The sequence below is a fragment of the Pyxicephalus adspersus genome, chromosome 3, assembly GCF_032062135.1.
Source record: "Pyxicephalus adspersus chromosome 3, UCB_Pads_2.0, whole genome shotgun sequence".
Classification (NCBI taxonomy): Eukaryota; Metazoa; Chordata; class Amphibia; order Anura; family Pyxicephalidae; genus Pyxicephalus; species Pyxicephalus adspersus.
In genome coordinates, this window is record NC_092860.1 from 115,481,002 (window position 1) to 115,495,520 (window position 14,519).

Sequence of the window (14,519 nt, forward strand, 5' to 3'; positions counted from 1 at the left end):
TATATATATATGGCTTTGGGTGTACTTTAATGCATGGGGCATGTACAATGCCAGTGCACTGTTTACATGATTTCTTTGAGACTGTTGCTCTATTCTTTTAGTCCTGACTGTAGTAAGAATGAAATTCTGTACAAACCCAAAATATACTGCCTTTAATTCCAGACATTTTGTGAAAAAAGGCATTGATAATGCTTCTTAAAGGGTAGATCTGTAAATCATGTTTATGATCTTCACTATTGATAACTAGACCCCTAAGTACCAACCGGCATGCTTGAAACAATAGTTTATAAAAGTACTGGGAATAGTAAGTTAAAAAATCTGGTACACACCTAAAACTTGTTTACATTTACTATAAGCATATATTGAAAAGTAAACTGGACTTCAGTGTGATCCCTGTCTTGTCAAACATGAGAACAGCACAAGCCACCAACAGTCCTCAAAGAAACTCCAACTCTTCACCATCATAAACGTAGAAGTGTTACAGGGATATATACTGCAGTATGCAATTTTACTACCTTAACTACCTATTACTATCTTCACATAATAATGCCCATAGCCGAAGGTGGACAGGGATCTGAACAACAGTGACATCAGACAGACCTCTATGAAGCAATCATGGGAAAGTAGGGATGCAGAAAGTCTTCAGTATGCCACTGAAAATTACATTTTATGTCCTTGGCACATGTGTCTTAGGATGCTGATCTTTGTTCTACAATGTATCTATAAAATACATATTAAAAATGCCTGTACTTCTAGTTTTTAAATGTATTATGGTATATCTGTTTTTTACAATAAACTTATACAATTTATTTGCAATGGAAATAACTTACAAAACAAATTGCTGCTAATAAAATGTATATTACTATAGGTGGTGCTTGAATACTTTTACATATTATTCCCCAAATAAGGTTCTTTGATAATATAAACACCAGGTGTTGTTTTCATGACATTAGAATGTCTTCACGATAGCTTCAACCATCTTTGAAAATAATGTGATTTCAAAACTGATATGCCCAGCATTATAAAACTGTCTTTATCCAGCTTTGATTTAGTTGCTGGTGGAATGTCACAGGGCTTTCTGTCTCTCTGATGTTTTTCCAGGCGATGAATAATTGACCTGTTATGATAAATCATTGTTTCTGGAGTTAGCAAGCACTTGCCCATCACTGTGTGTCTGGCATCCCACTAGTTCCGCCAACCTCGCTGGCAAATTACAGTCAGTAGGTGAAAATCCTTGATTATCTCTGGTTGTAGAGAACAAAGTACAAGCAAAAAAGATGGCACATTGGGTGAAACAGCAATACTCAGGGGATTAAATTCACCAATTAAGAACCCTACTGTCAAAGATCAGGAGAACAAAGTCATCGTTTTCCTGAAGGTTTGGTATGACGTCTGTAAGCCTTTAGAATAAAACTAACCACAATGCTGGATGGCATTAAAACTGGCCAGGAATATGTTATTTCTAACTGAAATCAAAGTGAAAGCTGAATTTTGAATATGAATAACGCTGGATTTGTTTTGCAGTATTTTTTTGGAACATTTTATTTCCAATGTTAACATACAATAAAACATTTAAAGCAATATAAAGACATTATACAAATAAAATAAATCTACTACTTCTAAGGCCAAATATTTTGCTATGAAGTACTATTTTATCAAATGATGAAACACTAGGATTAGGATTGTACAGGTGGATTTTTTACTATTACTAAGGGCAGGGAAAAATCTGCTTATTTTCATACCCTTTAAGCCACCATTTTCCCCTAATTTAGCAGAAGGTCCGGCATGTAATACATGATTTAAAGCTGACCTCCAGGCTGCCCCTCTGCCCAACACCTGTAACCGGCTGCTTGCAAAAGGGAAAATTAGAAACCCAACATAAATGCCAATTTTACTACTGAGTCTTCTTGATTCATCATTTTACATGGGATGGAATACGTCTTCCAGTGTTCAAATCAGTGCCTGTCTGATGTAGACACTTCCTATTGGCGTTCCAGCTCCAGCAATGTTGTCAGCACAAGAGTTACCTGTAAACAGAACAGGCTAGGGACCTTAACAGCTATACAGGTGAGTGTCAAACACCTCCATAAGCTTTATTTTCCTTTTTTTATTTTTAAATGGTAGCCTGAATGGGTTAGATTAGAGCAGAATGGAAAGTACGGGTGGGAAGGGCTTTAAGTTTTGCTTGGTGATCAGGTTTTAAGTATATCTAAATCCAACTTTGTTCTTGTTCTGCAGATTTATTATATACAGAACTAGCAAGCTGCAATATATACAATTTGTATTTTTGAGTTTAGACACACTTCAAGTCTTGCATGGTTGTTGGATCGCAAGTAAAGACATCAGCAAGTAAAATATTTCAAAAAGCTATTGAATTTGTTAACTGAACATCAACAAAACTGCTTTGCTTATACTTTTGGATAAAAAAAGATCTGTTTTTTATGTAAATTCAGAAACATCCAAGTGGTAGATGAAGCATTTTTATTTACTGATGCTTGAATTCCACAGTAAGTTCATAAATAGGAAAATAACACAGCCGTGTATGGTTTTAGTAGAATAAAGCATTATTTTTGCAAGTGCTAAAGTTACAATGGATTATTTTGCTTTATGAATATTTCCATTTAAACTCAAAAAGAACAAGTGTTACTGAGTACTTTTTTTATATAGTCCCAAAAATATGAAATGTTGTTATAATTTTGCTGTGCTTATCATAATAGTTTACATTCATAAATATTGCTAATGCTTCCCAAAATAACATCAGTTTATCATCATGCCCCTTATCCAGTATTTGAGGATCACTTGTACCACATTGAGAACACTTTTTTAATTAAGCAGAACCAAAGTATATATTATATGCATGCATGCATGCTTCAATTAATTTTACCTTTTGCATTTATCATATTACTATATATTATATTGCCTAAATAATTAGGGCCTAAAGTAAATTTAACAGCTGACCAGTTGTAATTTTTTCATTTTTTTGATCAAACATAGATTAATCATGTTGGTAAATTGATTATAAGAACACTGTCTTGTGGATGAATGGTCCTGCAAATTTGTGAAAAATTTGTTTTTCCACTTGCATTTCACTATAGAATGATATTCTTCTCCTGTGCTGTGCCTTCAAATTCCTCCATAGTTCTTGTCCCATCTACCTTTCTGACCTGGTAGACAAATACACTCCTAGCCACTCTCTTTGTTCCATCTATGAACTAATGACTTCTTAGCTCATAACCTCATCACACACACGGTTCCAAGACTTTTCTAGAGCTCTCTGGAATGGTCTTCCTCGTCCTGTCACGGTCTGTATCTGTCTGTAATTTGCAACCCCTATTTAATGTACAGCGCTGCGTAATATGTTGGTGCTATATAAATCCTGTTTATTATAATAATATTATTATTGTGGTAGGAATAGCTGACATGCCTTCCAGAAAACAGAAAGTTGTAGTAATGCATACATGTAATGACTGGCTTCTATAGTTAAAAGAACTAAAGCCATTAAATAATGGGTTGGGCCAAAGACAGTGAGGCTGGGGAGGTGAGGTCTAGATGATGTTGGATGCCCATTAGCCACGAAATGATGTAGGATCTATATAACTTTCTGCAGCTTTTGTATGCAATTTATTGATGGCTATGTGTAGTAAGCACGTTGTGTACAGGAGAGGAGCCTCTACAACTTTAGATGACTGAACGTAAGCCTGGAGTTCGGCTTTACCTAAAAGATTATTCAATTTAAAATGTAATCCACTCCCCCAGCTTTTAAGTAAAGTTAAAAAATATACCCAAAGACTAACTGTTTTTTTTATTTAGTATCTGCATACATGACACTGCCAGGAGACAAGATATTTTTAACCAGGGATCCTGTTTTAAATGTAAAGGCCCAAAAGATTGAGGATATGCAAAGGTTCTATTCTCCTAAGCCTTAAGGCTTAAAGCAGTGTTTTCAACCAGGGTTCCTCCAGAAGTTGTTGGGGGTTCTTTGAACAATTAGCAATTCGAAACCTATGATCTTTTTGGCTATCTGTAAGGCAGCCTTTTCACTGATATATATATATATATATATATATATATATATATATATTATAAAATATGCAATTAAAGAGTGAATCTTCTTGCTGACCGCCTCACTAATGTACTGTGAGTTGTGGCTATAATATTTATAATAGGGTTCCCTGAAGGCCTGAAAATGATTTCAAGGGTTTCCCCGTGTTAAAAAGGTTTAATGGAAACTGGTTAATTACCTGGTAAAGGGATTATTTGAGGTCCTAATAGCCTTAGATGTAGTCACACATGTACTGGGCCTGGCTATACAAAACATTTCCAAACCTGGCAAAAAGTTGGCCTCCCATGTCCTGACAGCGGCCAAATGCCTTATATCAAGACATTGGAAATCAATCACACCCCCAGGACTCTCAGATCTGTATGTTTGAATTAAGGATGTTCAGTTAATATTACACCTCACGGCCCGGTTACATGATCGCATTGATAAATTTACAACGATCTGGAGTAATGGGACTCCTAATTACTATACTCTACCAACATATTTAGTCAATGCACTGGTCCCTCTCCATAGGGAGGTCCCACTAGTTAACTGAGATATTATATATCCTATTGACTCTGCTACATTTAGGTTACTGCTTCCCCTTCACCCCTTTTTTTTAGTTTATTCTGCCCCTTATTGTTACATGTTTCTTTGGAAACATCATCTATCTGGAAGGATCAGAAAAAAAGCAATCAATAAAACATTGTAGACTTTTGGAAAAGCTCATTGTGAGAAAATAGGCCATTGGATCTTTAAATTACCCAGACATTGCAGTCAGCTTTAGGTAACATTTTCTTCATATCTCTGTTTAGTATACAGTGCAACTTCCTATTATGCCAATGGAACAAAAAAAGGGCGAATAGGAGCATAGGTTGGCCAGGGTTATTCCATGGACATTCACAAACTTGTTGCAGGCTTTTGTCATTTTAGCCAGTGTCATTGGGGAAAGGAACACCGAGCATTGCTAGGCGCTGTTCTGTTACCTAGATGCCATTAGTGAGGCATATGGGGTGTATAGGGGCCTGGCGTGGTTGTGATATGATGAGAAATTTCGTCAGTGCAAGGAAGTCAGGCCATTCATACGGTGGGACAACAAAGACATAAGTTTGTGGATGAAACTGATGACTTTGGCGCGGGCTGTGGGACAGCCCTTTCTCGATGAGGTCAGGAGTTCCTGCAGGTTCGGGGGAGGGTGTCGGATTCAGCGTGATCGCTTTGGCTGTGGTGGGGCCCATAACGGTGAGGCCCGGCATACAGCTATTTCTGCCAAGCCAGGGGGAGGGTGTCGGATGTACTGCTATAAGGGAGATTGCCAGTGACACTGGAAAAAATGCTCCCTTCCCTTGGTAGGTATCTGGACCAGGAGGTGGCGGGGCTGTTGGACCCGCGGTTTGGGGAGGATTTTAGGATAGCGTGTGCCTTGGGGTGATCCTGGCTGATGCGAAGAATTTGGAAAATAAAGTGGCATTGGGGCGAAGCTGGCAGACACCTTTGTGGCCCCCCTGCTCTCCCCCTGGTGCTGCTCTCCCCCTGGTGCTGTCTCCACTGGGAGTGGCGCTGAAGCGGGAGGCTAGCAAGTTTTGGGTGATAGACTGCCTATCCTATCCTTCAGGCGCATATCTCAATGTGGTCATTGACCTGGTGGTTTGTTCCTTGACTTACACCTCATTAGACTGTGCTGTGGTGTGGGTGCGGCATTACCGGGGGAAGGGGCGTTGATGGCTTAAGCGGACAATGAGTCAGCTTTTTGGTTGTTGCCAGTCCAGCGGGAGAGTCAACATCTGTTGGCTTGTAAGTGGGAGGGGGCTTATTTGTGGACCGGTGTCTATCAATGGGTTGCTACATCTCATGGACATTGTTTGAGGCCTTTAGTTCTTTTCTAGAACTGGGTGGTGCCCGACCTGGCTGGGGTGTCTTCTGTGATCCACTATTTGGATGAGGGTGTGGGTCCCCCAGCAATAAAGGTTTGTCAGGTGTTGCTAGCTATGCTGCAGGACGTAGTGAAGCTTTTTGAGGTCCTGTTGGCGTGGGGAAAAACTGAAGGGCTAGCAATGGCTTTATCGGGATTCATGATCGATTCCCTTGCCATAGAATGCAGGCTGCCTGAGGCGTTGAAGGCGTTAGTGGCGGAGGTGGAAAGGGCATGTAGCCATAAAACTTTTGGCTTCAGCAGCTCCAGTCATTGTTTGGCAAGCTAAATTTTGCCTGCAGGATTTTGTAGACGGGGACTAAGAGGGGGGGGCAGGTCCTGATGAATTACGTGCCCCTGACGTGGGAGCTGAGGGAAGATTTAGGAGTCTGGGAGACCTTTTTGTTGCAATACAATGACAGGTCAGTCTGGTTGTATGGGGTGGTGCAGGTGTTTGATTTGGAGCTGCAAATGGACGCCGTAGCGGCTTCTGGGTACTGTGTGTATTTTCAGGGTAGGTTGTGCGCAGAACCGTGGCCAGACACTTGGGTGGCTGAAGGGTGGCTTTCAAACCTAGCTCTCTTGGAACTGTTCCCAACTGTGGTGGCACTGGCATTGTGGGGGAGGGAGTTTGTAAATAACAAAGTGTTTCCACTGCGACAAAATAGGGGTGGTTCAGATGGTGAATCAGTGTTTGCCTTCTTCACCTCCAGTAATTTGCTTTGTTGGTGTTTCTTAGTCTGCGGTTTAACATGTTCGTGTGGACAAAGCATGTTCCGGGTGTGTGGAATCAGGTGGCGGATGCTTTGTCTCATTTTCAGTGGGACCGTTTTCGCAGCCTGGTGCCAGAAGCGGAGCAGTGCACAGTGAAGTGCCCTACGGAGCTGTGGCGGACCGTGTTAGGATCCTGACTGGGCTGGTGCATGGGTTGGTAAGTGAGGCAACATGGGCTGCGTATGCAGCAATCTGGTGAGAGTGGTGGGATCTATGTGAATGGGGGCGGTGTGTGCTTCAGAGGAAGACAGGGTGGTGGGTGTACCCCACTTGGTGTGTTTGTGCTATGCGGTGGTGGTGCAACGGAAGATGGAGGGCCTAGTCTTTTTCTTCAAGCTGGCTGGGTGGCCGGTTTCAACCATCGAATTTGTGGTGCAGCAGGTGTTGAAGGGTTACAGAAAGGGGGTTTGGAGGCAGCGAGACTGGAGGCATCAGGTTTGCACTTTTGGGTAAGTTGGTCTATTGGTTGTGGGAGGTAGTGCTTTTTTGGGCTTTCTGTTTGGCCTTTTTTGGAGCGTTTTGTATAGGTGAGTTGGTGAGCCCGGCTGGGGGGAGAGCGGGTGCTTTGCAACTAGGGGATGTGCTGTGTCTCTGGGAGTCTGGGGGGCTGAGCTTTCGATTTAGGAGGTCCTAGACAAACCTGGGATGGGGGTTTTAGATTACCTTGGGTAGGTTGCCGGGGTTGAGTTTGTGCTGGGTGGGGGCGATGCAGTCTTTTCTGGTGGCACAGCCACAGCGGGCAGGCCCCTACTAGTGCATAGGGTTTGGATCAAAAAGATTACGCTGCACACTTGTTTAGAATTGGGGCAGCTACTAAGACTTCCAGGTGGGGCTGAATGACCAAGTGATTAAACGGATTGGACGCCGGGAGTCTAATCAGTTCAGGTTGTATGTGCGCCCTCACCTGGTGGATTAAAGGAAAGTGTGTTGGGGGGGTGCTAGTCTGGGTTTAGTCTGGATTCTTGGACATTCCTATGTTTTTTGGGGTGCGAAGTGGGCAGATGGGTGGCCTAATGGGCGTCAGCTGGGAGTGCTGTGCGACCACAGAATAGTGGGCTAGATTAGGGTAACCGGTATGTTATGGAGACAGGTGCTGCCAGAGTTCAATCACTTTGCGAGCTTGGACCGTGCACCAGTTGTTTTAATGTTGGGGGGAATGATTTGGGAAGTCAAGATGGTTTTCCTAGGTTTGCGGGTGGTGGTTTGCTCAAAAATTTTGGCACGCACATCCAGGTGGGGGCAAAGTTGGTTGAAAAAGTGAATAAAACCATTAAAAAGGTCAACAAGGAAATGGGCAGGTTTGTGGCACGGAATGAAGGAATTTGTGGTGCCTTGGGCTGCAGGATGGCATACAGCAAGCATTGATGTTGTAGAGGGGCGTCTAAGCGTAAGGGGTTGGAGCTTGGGCATGTGGCAGTTGGAAGGTCCTTGGGGCAGTCCTAGAGTGGATGATATTCTTTGGTGTTATGGGGTACCGCTTTAGGTGTGGTAACTCCTGTGGAGCTTTGAGTGAGGCAGAACGACAAAGTGGTGGAGTTTGTGGGGCTGCTTGTGGGGTCTGGTAGTGTTCCCCAGGCGGTGTAGTGCAGCAGGGAACAAGGAAGGTGATCCTGCAGCCCTAAAATGGTTAAAGTTGGTAATGGGAATGCCTTTGAGGACCTGCAGCCTAAGGTGGTTGGAAATAGGGGGCAGGGAAGTTAATGTCGAGTTTAATGTTATTTTATTGTTAATGTTTTATGATGTGAATCTTGTCATTGATGTTAATCATTATTGGTATATATATTGGTATGCTATTTATTATTGAGAGTTTTTGTATTAAAGGGCTGCTACAACCAATTAAACTGCAAAAAGTGTTTTTTTTTGCAACATCCTAGGGTAATTCGGCATTAATTTGGGTTACGGGCTGGGGATGACAATCTTATTCATAGGATTAGGGCCGGTGCGGACGCTAACGTTAAAAGTAACCTTACGATAGTTGCATTGGTTTCATTTACTATACCATTCCTTTAATTCATTACGCATCGTTCTAGCTAACCCCAATTACCCTAAACCCCATTTTTTTTTTCGGGGTCTATTTTTTTGATCTTTTCCCTGAGGAATAGTTTATGTTTGTATAATTTTTTAACACAGATAATTTTATTTGTTTTTATAATGAAAATTAATTTGGCTGCTTTATTTAAAATAAAATATATAGGCTGACATACACTTTTCTTTTTATCCATGCATTTTTCTTTGAAAATATTAAAAAGTGTTGTGCCTGTAGGGACAGATCCTTTTGTATATTTAATGCTGATAAGCTGTTGTGAAAGAAAGAGAATATATGGAAAATGTTAGGGATTATAGGTATCCCATTTTTGGTCTTTGCTTAAAGATTCCTTCAGAACACTTTCTGTAGGATAGAAGTTTCTATCAAATTACATTCCCTTGCCAATCGCATCCCAGTAAAGTCTATGTTAGACACCGAATCCTTTCTTGATGGAATCTGCTTTGAGCAAGATAACTGATGTAAGTTTTTTAAACATAGCTGTTTATAGATTTTTTTTTTCATAGAAAAATTGTTTTGTTATTTTTGGTTACAGTGTATATTTTGGTGTTTGGGGATTAAGACTTTTGGTAAAACAAATATAAATGAAAGTCAGGAGGTCAGGATATATTTGTGGTCTATCACAGCTAGAATGGCAGAATACTGTGGAGATAAGTTTTTTAACTTTTGTGCATTGAGAGTCATATTATTCTCGGTTCTTCTTTAGAACCAATGGCTCAGTCTCCAATTCATAGTATTCAGTACTACTATTATTATTACTATTAGTCGTCTTCAGCTGTAGTATACAGAACCCATGCACTATATATACAGGCCTATATATACATTACACACACCCTACAAAATATACTAATTGGTTAGAGGAATGCCTCCTATTGTAAATAATATGGGAATTACTTTTCTATTTTCGGTAAAAGCATGAAAAAAAAACTTTTTAATGGATTAAAAATGGAAGATTCACACTGCTGCTCACCATTTTATTAAAACACTTGCAGATTTCAATAGGTACGATAGGTTAACACTTTTACAAAACTAGTATAGAAAGCTGGATAATTTAACCTGTTTTTAATCTGCTGTTTGGTAGCAAGAGGCTTCTTTCACTGAATGTACTTAAATTTATTATTCTACCATTCGATCTCCTACTTATGCTGAGACTAGGGTAAAAATCTTTGGGAGCAACAATGACCATTTCCAGTATTAGAAATGCTCAGTATCCCCACGTAGTGTAGCTCCTAAAGTGGAATTATCATCTCATTTTTAACATATCAAACAAAACAAAACAAAAAAAAAAAACCTACCCTTACATCCTTACTTTGTGGGGATACATACATAATTTTTCCAAGGGCATTCACTAAAGGCAATCTCACACATGCACAGTGGGAGCAACACTTTTTAAGTGGTCGGTGATGTAAGAAGAAGAATATGGAATATTTTTATGGAAGAAGATGGCGACGCCTGTGTCATGTCTGCTCCAGAATATGTAAGTATGTCCCCAGTGAAATATATACAACAGGGTTATAATCTTCAGCAAAATGGCAAATAAGAGTTGAGGATCACATCTGACTTTTATCTCATCAATATTTGTTTAAACCTTTCCTTTGGATATAAATCATTGTTTTAATCTCAAATCTAATGATCATCTTGTATACTCAGCATAGAGTAGCATCAAGTGGAAGAAAGATTTATGCAGTAGGAGAACTGGATAAAGAATTGGAAAGAAAAAAAGTTAAACTTTAAATTTAGGAGATAAAGGTACTGTTAAAAAATAAAAGTTTACTGGACGGTATAGGTGGCTCAGTACCAAGCACTCTCGTCTCTGAATACCTACTTTTGAATCCTGGCAAGGACACTATCTGCAAGGAGTTTGTTCATGTTTATGTGGGTTTATGTTGCATAGCTGCTTCCAGTAATGACTTCTTTTTTCATTCTTTACACAGCTGCTGGCAACCCTGTTCCATCTTTTTATGACAAATCCATTCTATACAATACCTAGGTTAGTAAGGGCTTGTTTTAAAGTCTTTTTTTTTTTTAATGTTTAAATTTTGTAAATAGTGTGACATTTCCTGACACAGGCTGACTTAAAGCATACCTAAACTCAGAATTTTCACTATTTACCTAAAGGGGTAAACAACTCTTATATGTAGGGTAAAATTTCTGCAGCACCGCTCCCTTTCTCAATCCCCCTAGGTAATCGAGAATGAATGGTAGTGCAGAGCCTCCTGGGATAGCAACGTCACGCATCCCGGGAGACTCTTGGGAGCCCTTTTATCAAAAGTGGAAAATTTGCTGATCTCACTGTACATGTGTGAGATTGGCAAGTTTTTTTTCCCAGACTACGTCACCCGAATCTCGCTCCTGTGTCGGGTGACATAGGAAGGAGAACCCGGAAGAGGAGGAGAAGATGGCGGCACCTAACTCAACACCCCGAAGACGGATACCGGGATGACGCGGGACCCAAGAGAAGAAACCTCCAGACGGATTGACTGCTCTGCAAGATTGAAGGTAAGTGTATTTTTTTTTGGTTTTGGGTAGTTTTGAGTTTGCTTCTCCTTCTACTTCTTCTTCTTCTTCTTTACTTCCTCTTTAAAGTGAGTAATTTAGAACTAACAGGAGCACAACTATGGCCACAACATGAACTTTAGTAGTTGTGTCGTAACTTTTTCAAATAACCACATATTTTATTTCTAAAAGTAAAACTATTAGTTATGTTACATACAAACAACTAAAAAGTCTTCAAGATCTTTATTTAATTGTACGTGTAAAACTGTGCTGTAAGTAAATAAAACCACCACGAAACATATCTTCAGTAGCTTTTATTTCAAACATTTTTGAGACAGCACGCTTTTCAGAACTCAGAACTTATTACCCCCTGTGATAAACATGTTGTAACTGGGTCAGTTACACACTTCCTTCTTAGCAGGGTTCCTGCACAATATCAATACTTTTCACTTTCTAAAACTGTAACAGATAACAAGCTGGTTTCGACACTGGCTGCTGCTATGTCATCTGACAATTTTGTTCAGCTCCTAAAGAAAGGTTTCCTGTGTTGGTTATTGCTTGCCCCCACTGATTTACAATTTAGCTACCACATGAATCACACTGAATCTTTTATATTTAATAAAGAAATATTAACATTTATAGACAAAAATATTGTATAATAGTGCGTGAAAAAATAATATGCTATTAAGGGTAAACCTGGATTTCCGAATGACATTTTTGGCGTTAGAGGGCTACAAAATGTTAATTGGAGAAAAAACATGTTTTGATATTAAGGTGGAAAAAAAATGTAATCAATAAATTACAGATATAGTAACATAAATCCCATGGCAGGCAACTTTAATATTGAAAATAAGAATTTAGAAAGGATGCTTTGACAAAGTACTACATAAACACATTACAATACTTATAATAGGCACAAATGCATAACATCTCATGTTGTTATATACAACACATTTTATTGGCTCTTCCCTTGACTATTTTTTTTAATTATGTTTTTCATTGTTATAGAGACAATAGTCCTAAAAAGCTTTGTCTGCGGTAAACAATGTAGATTGCTTTATGTTTGTATTTATTTCTGCATTTAAAGGGGACCAATACACTACATAACACATTGAAGAATACTTAGACCCATGAACTTTGGCTTACAACAAATGAACTCAAATATCCTCTGTCTACAAACATACATTCATGGTAGTTTTACTCCAAGGTGATAAACCTTTCAATTTTTTGTTCCGTCCACATGCCATCTTTAGTTGGTTGTGAAGGCATCCTGGATGCAAATATGAAATGTAACTGTAGTAAAATGAGGTGCAGTGAAATCAAGTCAACCTGTATATATCTAAAATCTAGTTATATCCAGGAATTTTTCCTCTCAGTTCCTCTCCTTCAAATGCATGACCTTAACCCATTCTTCATGAAAGGTATTAAGATTAATACTGTCCAGCTATCAACTCTTGGTTATGTAATAATTATTGGAGTTTTACTTGTTCACTTCTCCAAACCCTGCATATGGGATCATTTGCAAATGTTGTAATCTGCACAAATAACCTATAATTAGAAAAATATTAAAATTGAAGGGTATATTTGAACAAAGATATATAAAATTGACTTTTTTGCCTAACAGATTTCTGCTTTGGAAGAATGCAAGTGCTAGTTGTCCTATGGGTTTATTTGGCCATTTTGATAAGAAAATAATTCCTATTGATCAAAAGTAAACATTCTGTATTAATAGTTTTCCAAAAATCCATTTGATTGTGCTGTATATGCAAATTTCTAAAATTATAAAATATAATGCCATCCAATTCAAAGTTCAACATTAGAATAAGTATGCATGGGTCCGGTGAACCTTATGCTCATACAGCAAACAAGGAAATTAAAATTGATTATTGTACTAGTTGCAAGACAATACATAAGGACCCTCTGGGAGGCACCTGATATCCACATTCAATGTAGATCATATTTACATATGGGTTTCAAACTACTGACTGGGGTGCACTGCCTTAAGCCGCATACACATGTGCAATTATTGTTGATGGAAAGGATCTTTCACGATTCTTTCCAATGACTAAGGACTGCACGATTCATGAACCAGTGCTGTACATACAGCACCGTTCTGCTCTATGGAGAGGGGAGGAGCACCCTGCTGCGCGCTCTCCCCCTTTACTTGCATTAGAATTGTTCGTTGTTCGTTTCCCATTGTCAGTGGATCCACCACGACAGTCGTTTGGACGATGGACAACGGGTGCTGTACACACGCCAGATTCTTGTACAATATTGGCCCTGAGCTGATTATCGGGTGAGAACCATTGGACGTGTGTACATAGCTTTACAGTTACTATAAATGTTCATATATTAGCAACTAATGCTTTTTTACATCCCTTTTCATGATTATTTAATTTTTGATTTATTATCTGACATTCTAGCAGAAATGACTTGTGATTTGGTATTGTAGAGAGATTTTCTAATTTGCTGAAAAGTTTTTTGACCTTTAGGGAAAAAAAGGGTACATAGGTTGCCTAGTGATCAAATGTTAGGGTATAGGGATAACATAAAGGACATTATTCATAAATGGAGGAAGCAGACCTTCCCTCAAACATTCCCTTGTGGGAATCTTCAAGGTCCATGTGTTTCAGTGGCAGTAATTGGAAAAAAATATATATGAGTTTTTTTTTTTTCAAAACGGCAATAACTCTTTGCTTTTACCTGTCTCACTATTACAGTGTTTCCTTCTGACAGACTGTGCTATCTGCAGCAGCAGTATCTCTCTTTTCTGCCGCCTCTGTGCAGGTATCCAGAGGCGCTGGGTATGTTTTTGTTAGTATACTGTTGCCGCCCACCCTATGTTTGGTACTTCTAGTCTGCTATCCACAATGACTTCTGCTACATCTCCCGACCACTTTCCCACCTGTGGACCCCTAGATATCGCACCTGGGTAACTGTCACCAGTGTTTGACCCTGACCACTCTCTCACTCCCATAGTCCCATAGATACTGCATCTGGCTGACCATTAGCTGTGTTTGGCTATGAATCCTCACCATACTCTTTTAACTTCTGGCCCTTCATATTCTTCTGTATCTATCCCTATGCTTGTCTCCTGACCCCTCTTATGCCTGACTTCCTGCTCTTTGTAATTCAAAGATATTATTACATTTTTCAAAAGCCCTCTGCTCTTTGACCTGCCATTTTCTGTACTCTGGACACCGTTGCCCTGCCCAGGGTTCTATTCTTATTCCTGGTCATATGTTGGTCCTACT